Here is a 13,899-nt window from a genome sequence, read left to right on the forward strand (position 1 = left end):
TTAGAAGTCATATATGTGACTGATTCGTTTAAACTCTTCTTATATCCACTTCTATAGCTAGGGCTGTATCTGCATCCTTTGCTTTCATTCCTGGGTAATAATCTAATGCCCTCCTTTTTGGTGAACTTTACAAAGAGTGATCAGTTACCTAATAGTGTAGTTTACAAAGTGATGGTAATACTTTCTTGCCACAAAATAACCTTCCTCCTGATGCTTGAAATACCACAAAAAAACCCAAACCCACAGCTGTCTAGTCGTTTATGATTCATAGCGACCCTATAGGACAGAGCAAAACCGCCCCCATAGGGTTTTCAAGGCTTTAATCTTTACCGAAGCAGACTGCCACATCTTTCTCCTGCAAACCACCAACCTTTTGGGTAGCAGCTGAGTCCTTTGACAATTGTGCTACCAGGGTTCCTTTAAAATACCGCAAGTACTGCTTTATTCCTTTAAGGTAAGCATCACCCTCTTCATTCTTCTTCGTTGAAATGCAAATATTTCTGGGTAGGATTTACATTTTAATTAAGCTCCTAATGCTTCAGAGTTAATGAGTTTATCTAAGACTCTTCTGGACAGAATTGTACAAGGCTAACTGAAAGACCTTTTAAGTAAGTGTGAGACGTACATGTCTTAATAAAAATTGGGGAGAAGGGCACAGAGTAGGACAAAATTATGCAAATGATTTACTCTAGAGACTTCGTAATTCCACAGAGGGTTGATGGAATCCATCAATTTCTTTTCCTTTTCTGCATTTTAGTCACATCTCATGCTTGCTCAGAAAACCTAACCTACTTATTGGCCCAGTAAACTTAATAACAAAATATTTGCCTGTTCTTGATTTGACCTTAGGTGCCTCCACGAGTCAATTTAGTAACTTTCTTTAGAAACACATTGTGATGGGATTCTAAAATCCTGGCCTAAAACCCTAACTGTGATTATCTTAGTAAAATTTCCTAATCTGTTTGAGCTTCCAAATCTTCTTTTATAAAATAAACCTAATAATATCTGCTCTTAGTTCACAGATTGCTATGAGTGGTCAAGATAAATAAAAATAAGTTACTTTGAAAGTAACTTATGAAGTGATCTACTTGTATATGTTAATTAGGATGTTCTTTCAGGTAATCTCAACCTTTATCAAGCTAGCTTAAACAAAAGACTAGTTATTTGTTCATATTGTTAGAAAGTCCAGGATTTATGTGTTCAGGCTCAGTTCTATCAGAGTTTTGGCTCCATTTCTCTGTTAGTCTCCCACTGCCTCTGCCATCCTCTGAATGTCAGCTTCATCCTTAGCCTACTGCCCTCATGGTCACAAAGTGGCTGCCAGAAGCAAATTGACCCACAGGCTTTCTCAATAATTTCCAGGGAATGTATGGATAGGAGATCGAGTACCATAGGCATCAAATTTATTTCTGGGTGTCATGCTGATTATCTACTCCTCAAGCTCACTGACCATCACTGTGGCCATAGAAGTGTCAAGCACTCATGGTGTTGGCCTTCACAAACACTGTCACAAGAGTGATAGGATTGCTTAGACTGACATAGGTAAATCATAGGTGAGTGAAATGGTTATACCACTTATATAATCTTATACTAATTGGTGCTTATATATCTTTTAATTATTTATTTTATTAATACTGACTGTATAACTATTGTTATCATCACTATTACTGCTACTGATACTATAGTACTGTTACTATTTCCACCATCATTACTGCATCTTTCCAGAAATTGAAGAGTAGTTATAGAGGTATAATGATGTCACTACTTTGTCAGGCAGTGAACATATTTTTGAGCTAATTCCATTATAAAATAGAGTTTCCACTATCAGTGTTTATTAGAATTTTTCTGTTTTTTTTTTTTTTTTAAATCAAGGTAGGTTTTTCCTTCATTTTTCATAATTAACCATTGGGGTACCTTGTAATGGTATCTTTCCAGGAGAGTCAGTGATTATTTCCAAATTAACTTTGCCTTTTCTCTTCACTGACTGACGGTCAGTCAGTTTGTCTTGGAAAATCATTGAATTTGTTTTAATAGAGCCAAAATGAACACAGTAATAAAATACACACTGTAATTTGCAGAACCTGCAGAAATCAGATCTATTTTTATTAAGCACATTTCTTAATAAAATGAAAGAATCAATAATGTAAAATTTCTGGAGGGTGATTCAGACACACTTCTGGTTTTAGGATATTCGGTACCCTAGCATGTCTCTTCCTATGATGACGGCTCTAGGATTTTGTAAACTTATCAGTAGGGATTGTGGTATAACTTGTATGAAGTCTTTCAAATTGCTGTGATGTTCTTCTTTCTGTTAATTTTATTTCCAGAGAGGACATGTTAAACTATTTTGACACCGTCTATTTTTTTGTGCTTTTTAATCTAGCAACCATTTTAAAATCTGTTATTGTATACCAATTAGACACATTTATTAAACATACAAAATGTAGAAGCCACAGCCTCTTTTGTGCTACAGCCTGAAATATAGCTAGTAACAGCAGAATATGGGATTAAAAAATAATAATACAGGATTATATGAGCCTTATTCAAGAGTATAAGAAAGACCATAGATGTCAAAATTTCTTAAGGAGATATTGTTGAGGGCTAGGACACCAAAAAAAAAAAAAAAAAACCCTTTATGAAAGTCATAGACTTTCAGGTAGGAGTCACCAAATAGGAAATATCACAATAAGGGGAAGAGCACAGAAAATAGGGATATCATATGCAAAAGCACAGACCAAGCAGTGTCCACACACTGTTTCAGAGACTTTGCATACATTAGTTGTATTAAGAAGAAAGTTTGTATAAATAAGTAGCAGGTAAAAAACAAAAAACTGGTGAGTGATTTGGGGCATTGGGTTGAAACCTTGAATATGAATATATATCATAACTTATACATAAAAATATTATTAACAGATACCATTTGGAGAGCACAAATAAGGTGTTAAGAACCATAAGCAATCAATTTGGAAGCATTTAATCTTGTCAGGAACCCTGTGTAGTAGGGAAAAAGACCTCAGAGGTTCATCCCTGCATCAGTTAGCTAAATCTTCAAATCCAGGATTTACTCTCTTTACCATTCTAGACTCTATAGATGTTGATGACCTATTCTTGAACTGGAGAAGCAAATGACAAACTAATCTAATTAAAAAACTAATCAGTGCGTCGAGTACTTTGAAATGAGAAGAGCCTGGGTATGCAAGACTTATTATAAGACTTGTTAAACTACTTAAGTAATTCAGGAACAAGTGATGAAGGTACAAGTAGAATTATAAAATGTGTACAAGAAAAAAAAAGAAGCAAATTAAAAAGGTATGATGGAAGTATTAATAGGGTTTGGAGACTAATTCAGTGTGGGAGAGCAAAAGTACAGAAAAAGTCAATAATGACTTGAAGGTAAGAGGGAGAGAATGATACCATCAGAGATAAAAAGAAATCAAGTGGGAATGCTGATTTTATTTGAAAGCTTGAAGATAAGGATTTTAACTGGGATGATTTTAAGATGACAAACGACATCAAGGTAAATCATTTTAGCAAGTGGAAATCCTAAAAGAGATTTTTTTTTTTTTTTGGCTTTAACAAAGGAAAGTTTATTTCCTCACGGTAAAGTAGGCCAAAAGTCCAAATTCAGGGTGTCAGCTCCAGGGGAAGGCTTTCTCTCTGTGTCAGCCTTCTCATTAACCTTCCCCCAGACTAGGAGCTTCTCAGCGCAGGGACCCGGATCCAAAGGACGCAGTCTGCTCCTGGCACTGCTTTCTTGGTGGTATGGGGTCCCCCCTCTCTGCTCTGTTCCTTTTTTTTTTTTTTTTAATAATTTTTATTGAGCTTTAAGTGAACATTTACAAATCAAGTCAGTCTGTCCCATATAAGCTTATATATACCTTACTCCATACTCCCACTTACTCTCCCCCTAATGAGTCAGCCCTTTCAGTCTCTCCTTTCATGACAATTTTGCCAGTTTCTGACTCTCTCTACCCTCCCATCTCCCCTCCAGACAGGAGATGCCAACACAGTCTCAAGTGTCCACCTGATACAAGTAAGCTCACTCTTCATCAGCATCTCTCTCCTACCCATTGTCCAGTCCCTTACATGTCTGATGAGTTGTCTTCGGGACTGGTTCTTGTCCTGGGCCAACAGAAGGTTTGGGGACCATGACCGCCGAGATTCCTCTAGTCTCAGTCAGACCGTTAAGTATGGTCTTTTTATGAGAATTCGGGGTCTGCATCCCACTGATCTCCTACTCCCTCAGGGGTTCTCTGTTGTGCTCCCTGTCAGGGCAGTCATCGGTTGTGGCTGGGCACCACCTAGTTCTTCTGGTCTCAGGATGATGTGAGTCTCTGGTTCATGTGGCCCTTTCTGTCTCTTGGGCTCATAGTTATTGTGTGACCTTGGTGTTCTTCATTCTCCTTTGATCCAGGTGGGTTGAGACCAATTGATGCATCTTAGATGGCCGCTTGTTAGCATTTAAGACCCCAGACACCACATTTCAAAGTGGGATGCAGAATGTTTTCATAATAGAATTATTTTGCCAATTGACTTAGAAGTCCCCTTAAGCCATAGTCCCCAAACCCCGCCCTTGCTCCGCTGACTTTGAAGCATTCAGTTTATCCCAGAAACTTCTTTGTTTTTGGTCCAGTCCAGTTGAGCTGACCTTCCGTGTATTGAGTATTGTCCTTCCCTTCACCTAAAGTAGTTCTTATCTACTAACTAATCAGTAAATAACCCTCTCCCACCCTCCCTGCCTCCCCACCCCGTAACCACAAAAGTATGTGTTCTTCTCAGTTTATACTATTTCTCAAGATCTTATTAATAGTGGTCTTATACAATATTTGTCCTTTTGCCTCTGACTAATTTTGCTCAGCATAATGCCTTCCAGGTTCCCCCATGTTATGAAATGTTTCACAGATTCATCACTGTTCTTTATCGATGTGTAGTATTCCATTGTGTGAAGATACCACAATTTATTTAACCATTCATCCGTTGATGGACACCTTGGTTGCTTCCAGCTTTTTGCTATTGTAAACAGAGCTGCAATAAACATGGGTGTGCATACATCTGTTCATGTGAAGGCTCTTATTTCTCTAGGGTATATTCCGAGGAGTGGGATTTCTGGGTTGTATGGTTTTTTTTTTTTTTTCCTATGGTAGTTCTATTTCTAACTTTTTAAGAAAATGCCAGATAGATTTCCAAAGTGGTTGTACCATTTTACATTCCCACCAGCAGTGTATAAGAGTTCCAATCTCTCCGCAGCCTCTCCAACATTTATTATTTTGTGTTTTTTGGATTAATGCCAGCCTTGTTGGAGTGAGATGGAATCTCATCGTAGTTTTAATTTGCATTTCTCTAATGGCTAATGATCGAGAGCATTTTCTCATGTGTCTGTTAGCTGCATGAGTATCTTCTTTAGTGAAGTGCGTGTTCATATCCTTTGCCCACTTATTGATTGGGTTGTTTGTCTTTTTGTGCTTGAGTTTTGACAGAATCATATAGATTTTAGAGATCAGGCGCTGGTCAGAGATGTCATAGCTGAAAATTCTTTCCCTGTCCTTAGGTGGTCTTTTTACTCTTTTGGTGAAGTCTTTAGATGAGCATAGGTGTTTGATTTTTAGAAGCTCCCAGTTATCTGGTTTCTCTTCGTCATTTTTGGTAATGTTTTGTATTCTGTTTATGCCTTGTATTAGGGCTCCTAAGGTTGTCCTTATTTTTTCTTCCATGATCTTTATCATTTTAGTCTTTATGTTTAGGTCTTTGATCCTCTTGGAGTTAGTTTTTGTGCATGGTGTGAGGTATGGGTCCTGTTTCATTTTTTTGCAAATGGATATCCAGTTATGCCAGCACCATTTGTTAAAAAAGACTATCTTTTCCCCAATTAACTGACACTGGGTGTTTGTCAAATATCAACTGCTCATATGTGGATGGATTTATATCTGGGTTCTCAATTCTGTTCCATTGGTCTATGTGCCTGTTGTTGTACCAGTACCAGGCTGTTTTGACTACTGTGGCTGTATAATAGGTTCTAAAATGAGGTAGAGTGAGGCCTCCCACTTTCTTCTTCTTTTTCAGTAATGCTTTACTTATCTGTGGCCTCTTTCCCACCCATATGAAGTTGGTGACTTGTTTCTCCATCACATTAAAAAATGTCATTGGAATTTGGATCGGAAGTGCATTGTATGTATAGATGGCTTTTGGTAGAATAGAAATTTTTACTATGTTAAGTCTTCCTATCCATGAGCAAGGTATGTTTTTCCACTTAAGTAGGTCCTTTTTAGTTTCCTGTAGTAGTACTTTATAGTTTTCTTTATATAGGTTTTTTACATCTTTGGTAAGATTTATTCCTAAGTATTTTATCTTCTTGGGGGCTACTGTGAATGGTATTGATTTGGTTATTTCCTCTTCAATGTTCTTTTTGTTGATGTAGAGGAATCCAAGTGATTTTTGTGTTTATCTTATAACCTGAGACTCCTAAAAGATATTTTAAAATGGTGTATATTTGGAATTAATTAATACAAAAATTTGTAGTGGACACCAATTTTGTCTGACTCTTCCCTTCCTAATTATAAACGTTTATTTGTATGTAAATAGTGTTGCCAGAATTAGGAAAGAAAAATACAGAACTCCAAATTAAATAGGAGGTTCAGATAAACAATGAAGAATTTTTTAGCATAAGTATGTCCCATATAATATGAGACATACTTATAGCAACATCAACAAAAAAAAAAAATTGTACTGAATTTCACATTTAATGGCATGTCTTGCATTTTATCTGGCAACTCTAGAGGGTAGGTTGCTGTTTTTTCGCAACCAGAATCTTCCTAAAATGGGATTGTTTCAGTTATGAGTAATGATGACATTTCTCAGATAGGAAATAAGACAAGTCTGAGAAATGAGCCTTAGGAAGACCCATAATCAATGCCTCTGATCTACTAACTTCCTGACCTTCCAAAGCACTGGAATGTCTATCACTGGTCAAGTAATCATATCTTAACTCAGTTAAACAAACAAACAACAACCTTGTTTATTTGCATATAACATATTTGTGTCATTCATCAAATTTCAAAAACCTTGGTAATAGAGACCATGTCATTTTGAGTGCATTTGTTTCCTACAGCCCCTAACTCAGGCCTGGCCACACAATGAACACTAAATAAATACTAGCAAGATTGAAATTTTCATCATATAGATTACAGGCATAATTAGCTCTCTTTTTTCCTACTCTAGTTTTTACTCCCTATGCCCTAAGCTACATTTGAGCTTTTTTTGAAAGTTTAGAACCCTTAGCAGACCTCACAGTGTTATAATAGCATTAAAATGAAGAAGAAGAAAGAGGTCTGGGGAGGGGTAGGAAACAAAAGCCCAAAACAAAACCCCAAAAGCAAGCCCAGCGTTTCTGCTAAACACTTCAAGCTCACCCGCTTCAGCCTCTGCAGGCAGCAATTACATTCCGAAGGAAAATGTTTTACAATTGTAATTACACATAATAGGAGGAATGTATTTTTCCTTCATCCTACTCCCATGGCGAGTCAATTTAATTTTTAAATACAAGAGGCATAATTGATTTTAGCCCTAGATTAGTGCTGAAAATGATCTATATGTGTTCTCACTAATGGAACAAGAGAATTGGTCCTCCTTGGAGACTTTTACCCAAACCTGTTCATGCAACAATTAGAGTCTGACAAGTTAGTGTGCAAGGAGAGGAAGGCAGGAGGGAAACACCCCACTGATTAACAATTGAGCAAAATAATTAATATTATGCTTTTCCCAGTTAATTATGGATTAGTCACAAATATATTATTCTCATAGAGGCCACAAAGTGATAAGACTGCCTGGGGGAGCCTTGTCCTGTTCACCAGGAAATGGGCTGATGGTGAGAGTTTCAGGGCAAACCCATTTCTAGACGGGGCTCTTACGTAGGAAATGGATTAGGGGTGGACTCGTTTTCTCTAGCAATGACAGAACTATCTCTTATCTTGCACCGGGTTTTCCATTTGCACTTCTACCAGGCTGCCGTCCAGCAGACGGATAAACAAAGTAGGGATGATTCAAGGCAAAGCTATGAAATAGGTAATTTCATACTCTGCCGTTTCACCATTAAAACCTGCCCTCAAGCACAACTTCCAAGTCCAATTCTTACTCTCACCAAGTTGTCAACTAATCCCCCCTAAAGCAGGATTAGTAACTGAGGTATTAGCTTCTAAGACTATAATTCCCAGGTGTATTTGCATTATAATCAGAGACTCAAGCGAGACAGCTTTGGCATGGACCTATCACTGGAAAGGTAATGTGGAGACCTAGGATCCAATCTGCACTCCTTTATTTACCAGCTATGTTATATATTTCTAAACTGGATGATATTCGCCTCATGAGATTGTTGTGAAAATTAAGTAATTCCATAATATATTGTGAAAATGATCAACATGATACTCAAAAATCTTTGAAAGTGTCTCAAGGTGGGGAAAATAAACCCCAAAAACTTCCAGTCCCAAAGGTTGAAGCTACAGTGAGGACGCTTTGTGACTCTGGAAAAGTCACTGCACCTGTTAAGGCTTCGGTTACATCACCTTTAAAAGAAAAATGTTTATCTTTACAATATCCGAGATCCTTTCCTCTTATAAAGTTACAAGATTTTATTTCTGCAAATTAGTAGTTTTTCCCTTAGTAACAAGAGTCCCTGGGTGGTACAAAGGGTTAATGCACTTGGCTACAAACTGAAAGGTTGGAGGTTCAAGTCTACCCAGAGACACCTTGGAAGAAAGGCCTAGAGATCTGCTTCTGAAAAATCACCCACTGAAAATCCAGTGGAGCATAGTACTACTCAGACATACATAGGGTCACTGTGAGTTGGAATTGACTCAGTGGCAGCCAACAACAAACAACATCCTTTGTAGCACACAAATGAGAGTATGCATGGACAGGAGACCAGCCCTTATATTCATGAGTGGAGACATGATTATTCCAAGTACTTCTGCAAATATGGCTAATTCTTGAACATAGGCTGTTTAGGGTTTGTGGCATTTACAGTTAGCAGTTATAAATAATAGGAGAAACATGCTGATGTGGTTTTCCTGTGGGGAAATAGAATAAGGGAAGGGCTAAAGTAACAGTAAATTCTCTCAATGTCAGTTGGCCAGAAAACAAATCGACAAGTCCTATTCTTTTGCACTATTCATTCGACAGTCCAAGTCCCTGATACATTGAAATATATGGTAAAATCTTACAACCAACTGACATTCTTTCATCTCTGATAATCTTACATCGCCCTGCCGTATGATTTTACATCAACCAAAACATGTCATTTTATGGGCATTCTGAAAATGCCTGTGTGTGTGCTTGTATGTGAATCTGAGTGTATGTGTGTGAGCCTTTGTGTGTCTACATCTCTGTGTGTCTCTATCTGTTTGTGTCTGTGGGTGCGTATGTATTCCCAGATGGATTATCTTTGGTAGATTTAGGAATCATTTAGCTTATCTTTAATAATGGTGGATTGGAATAAATGGAAAACTATTCCTAGGAAAGCGCTGGTGCCTACAGCTTACTGACCAGCTAAGTTACTTACGAGTAGTTCACTGTTTAAATACACGCATCCAAGCATACTCAGACCAGTTTCAAATGTCAGTAAGCTGGGCACATGAAACTCACTCCAACCTCTAAGGGAAAGTGGGAGGCTGTGTAAAAAAGATTATCTCCATCGAAAGTCACAAGACGGATTTCCTTCACTACAAACAGTAGCTGAAAGGATCTTTACTTTTATTTCCTTATACAAATAGATTCCTAGGAAATTCAGAAAATTATGAGGAATGGGAAATTCTAAGACTAGCGATTATAAATATTCTGGTCAAACTGCTCAGGCAGAAAAATTGGTCACTTATTTGGCAGGATATTAGAAGCAATTATCCCCCTGAAGAGCCTGAATTTCCCATCGTTTTCACCCAGATAAATATGCTTTGTCTTAGTTATCTGCTGCTGCTATTAAAGAAATAACATAAATGAGTAGATTTAACAAACAGAAATTTATTCCCTGAGAGTTGAAGAGGATAGAAGTCTGGATTAAGGATGTCATCTCTAGGGGAAGTATTTCTGCCTCTGTTGGCTCTGGGGGAAGATCCTTGTCTCCTTTCAACATCTTTGGGCCTGTCAATCCTTGGAGATCTCCATGTATCTTAACATCAGTCTTTCCGTAGGCCCAGGGAGTTCTCAGCACAGGGACCCTGTGTCCAAAATTCATGCTCTGCTCCTGGCTCTTCTTTCTTAGTGGTAGTGAGGTCCCTCTCCTCTCTGCTTGTTTCTATCTCCTTTTATCTCTTGTGAGATAAAAGGTGTGACTCAAGCAAGGGTGTGAAGAATGATGACTTAAGTAAGGGTGATGACTTAAACATAACCCAATATTCATTAACATAACCAGATCCTGACTCAATTAACATAGCAAACATAACCCATTCACAAATAGGATTATAATCATAGGCATAGAGGCTAGGATTTACAACACATCAAAAATGGAAGATAATTACATCAGATCACAAGATGGAGGACAACCACACAACACTGGGAATCATGACCTAGCCATTTTGACACATATATTGGGGGGACACAGTTCAACCCATGACATTCCACCCTCCCCCCCAATTCATGTCCTTGTCACATGTAAAACACATTCAGCCCATCATCCTAAATGTCTTAAATTGACTTCAAGTCCAAAATCTCATCTTCTGAATCATCTAAATCAAATATGGGTGAGACTTTAGGTACATTCCATCCTGGAGCAAAATTGCTCTTCATCAGTGAACCTATGAAATCCAGACTACAAGTTATCTGTTTCCAAAGTACAATGGTGTAACAGGCACCAAGTAGACATTTCCATTACAAGTGGGAGAAATTGGAGAGAAAGAAGGGATAACAGGCACCAAGCAAGTCCAAAACCCAACAGAACAATTTCTCTGAGACCATCTGGGCAACAGGCCTGCCCTCTAGACTCTGGTTGTTGGCCAAACTCTCTGGATTCTGGGTGGAAGACCCTTGGCCCTTGGCTTCACCTCTGCCTTCCAACCCCACTGGAACAGCAATTCTGCTCCCTCGGCTTTGAGCGGCCCCATTCTCTTAGTCCATCTGAGTGGCGTCTCTACTCCTTTGGCCCCAGATAGCCCTGTTCTGTCCCTTGGATGTGGCAGCCCTGCCCTCTCAGCTTTGGGCAGGAGCCCCAGCCCCATCCTCCTGGCACTCTTGAGTGATAGCCCCATTCTGCAAGCCATGGTTCCACCCTTTGAAACCCTAGAGGCCATGGCACCACCCTTTGAGACTGAGGCAACTCTGCTTCCTCTGCTCCTTCGGGCAGTTCCACTGATTTCCAAGAACCTGGTTCTGCTGACTCTGTTGCCACCATTTCTCTGACATTGGTAGCTTTTCAGTCAGGTCAGCTTCTCAGCCATGCCCACAGGCCGGCCTCTCTCTAGCCCTCAGCCTCTTGGCCCTCTGTCCCTTGGACCTCTTGAGCCTCTTGGGCTGGCCCAACTGCTGCCCAGCTCGGGCAAGTGTTACAAAGCTCTTTAGATCCATCGGTAAGTGCCCGAAGGCACCCCACTCCACCAGAAAGACTTGACCAGAAGGCACTCAGTTCTTTAGCATCATGTGTTGGCAAGCCCAGCTTGATCAACAAGTGCCCAGAGGCATCTCACTCTACCAGCAAGCTTTCTGCCCAAAGGTGCTCAGCTTTCTCAACTATAAACAGCAAGAAGAAACCACGCGGCCTCTTCAAAAGAAGCCCTGCCTTCCACCAAGCATTTGAACATAATTCAGAAAAGTTCTTTGAAAACTACGGGACACTACTGCAAGAAACCAAAAGAGACCTACATAAGTGGAAAAACATACCTTGCTCATGGATAGGAAGACTCAACATTGTAAAAATGTCTGATCTACCACAAGTGATCTATAGATACAGTGCAATTCCTATCCAAATTCCAATGACATTTTTTAATGATATGGAGAAACAAGTCACCAACTTCATATGGATGGGAAAGAGGCCACAGATAAGTAAAGCATTACTGAAAAAGAAGAACAAAGTGGGAGGCCTCACACTACCTGATTTTAGAACATATTATACTGCCACAGTAGTCAAAACAGACTGGTACTGGTACAACGCAGATACATAGACCAATGGAACAGAATTGAGAATCAAGACATATATTCATCCACATGTGAGCAGCTGATATTTGACAAAGGCCCAAAGTCAGTTAAATGGGGAAAAGACACTCTTTAACAAATGGTGCTGGCATAACTGGCTATCTGAAAAAAATGAAACAAGACCCATACCTCACACTATGCACAAAAACTAACTGAAATTGGATCAAAGACCTAAATATAAAATCTAAAACAATAAAGATCATGGAATTAAAAATAGGGACAACACTAAGAGTCCTAATACATGGCATAAATAGTATACAAAACATTACTAACAATGCACAAACACCAGAAGAGAAACTAGATAACTGGGAGCTACTAAAAATCAAACACCTATGCTCATCCAAAGACTTTACCAAAAGCATAAAAAGATTACCTACAGACTGGGAAAAAGTTTTTAGCTATACATTTCCCATCAGAGTCTGATCTCTAAAATCTACATGATACTGCAAAAAGTCAACAAACAAAAGACAAATAACCCAATTTATAAATGGGCAAAGGATATGAAAAAGCACCTTCACCAAAGAAGACATTCAGGCAGCTAAGAGATACATGAGGAAGTGCTCACGATAATTAGTCATTAGAGAAATACAAATCAAAACTACAATGAAATACCATCTCACTCCAACAAGTCTGGTGTTAATCCAAAAAACACAAACTAATAAATGTCGGAGAGGCTGTGGAGAGACTGGAACACTTATACACTGCCGGTGGGAACGTAAAATGGTACAACCACTTTGGAAATCCATGTGGCGTTTCCTTGAGAAGCTGGAAATAGAACCACCATACGATCCAGCAATGCTACTCCTTGGAGTATAACCTAGAGAAATAAGAGCCTTTACATGAACAGATACATGCACGTCCATGTTCATTGCAGCACGGTTTACAGTAGCAAAAAGATGGAAGCAACCAAGGTGCCCATCAACGGATGAATGGATAAATAAATTGTGGTATATTCACACAATGGAATACTACGCATCGATAAAGAACAGTGAGGAATCTGTGAAACATTTAACAACATGGAGGAACCTGGAAGGCATTATGCTGAGTGAAATTAGTCAGTTGCAAAAGGACAAATATTATTGAGACTGCTATTATAAGAACTCAAGAAATAGTTCAAACAGAAGAAAATATTCTTTGATGGTTATGAGGGCTGGGAGAAAGGAAGGAAGGGAGAGGGGTATTCACTAATTTGATAGTAGACAAGAAGTATTTTAGGTGAGGGGAAAGGCAACACACAATACAGGGGAGGTCAGCACAACTGAGCTAAACCAAAAGCAAAGTAGTTTTCTGAAAAAAACAAGCACTTCAAAGGCCAGAATGGTAGGGGTGGGGGTCTGGGAATTATGATTTCAGGGGACATCTAGGTCAATTGGCATAGTAAAATTTATTAAGAAAACCTTCTGCATCCCACGTTGGTGAGTGGCATCTGGGGTCTTAAATACTAGCAAGCAGCCAACTAAGATGCATCAATTGGCCTTAACCTACCTGGAAAAAAAAAAATAAATAACCTACCTGGAGCAAAGGAAAATGCAGAACACCAAAGACACCAGGTAATTATGAGCCCAGGAGACACAAAGGGCCACATAAATCAGACACTACAGTAGCCTGAGACCAGGAGAACTAGATGGTGCCCAGCTACAACTGACGACTGCCCTGACAGGGAATACAAGAGAGAATCCCTGATGGAGCAGGAGAGCAGTGAGATGCAGATATCAAATTCTCATAAAAAGA

This window comes from Elephas maximus, chromosome 11, assembly GCF_024166365.1.
Source record: "Elephas maximus indicus isolate mEleMax1 chromosome 11, mEleMax1 primary haplotype, whole genome shotgun sequence".
In the NCBI taxonomy this organism is placed as follows: Eukaryota; Metazoa; Chordata; class Mammalia; order Proboscidea; family Elephantidae; genus Elephas; species Elephas maximus.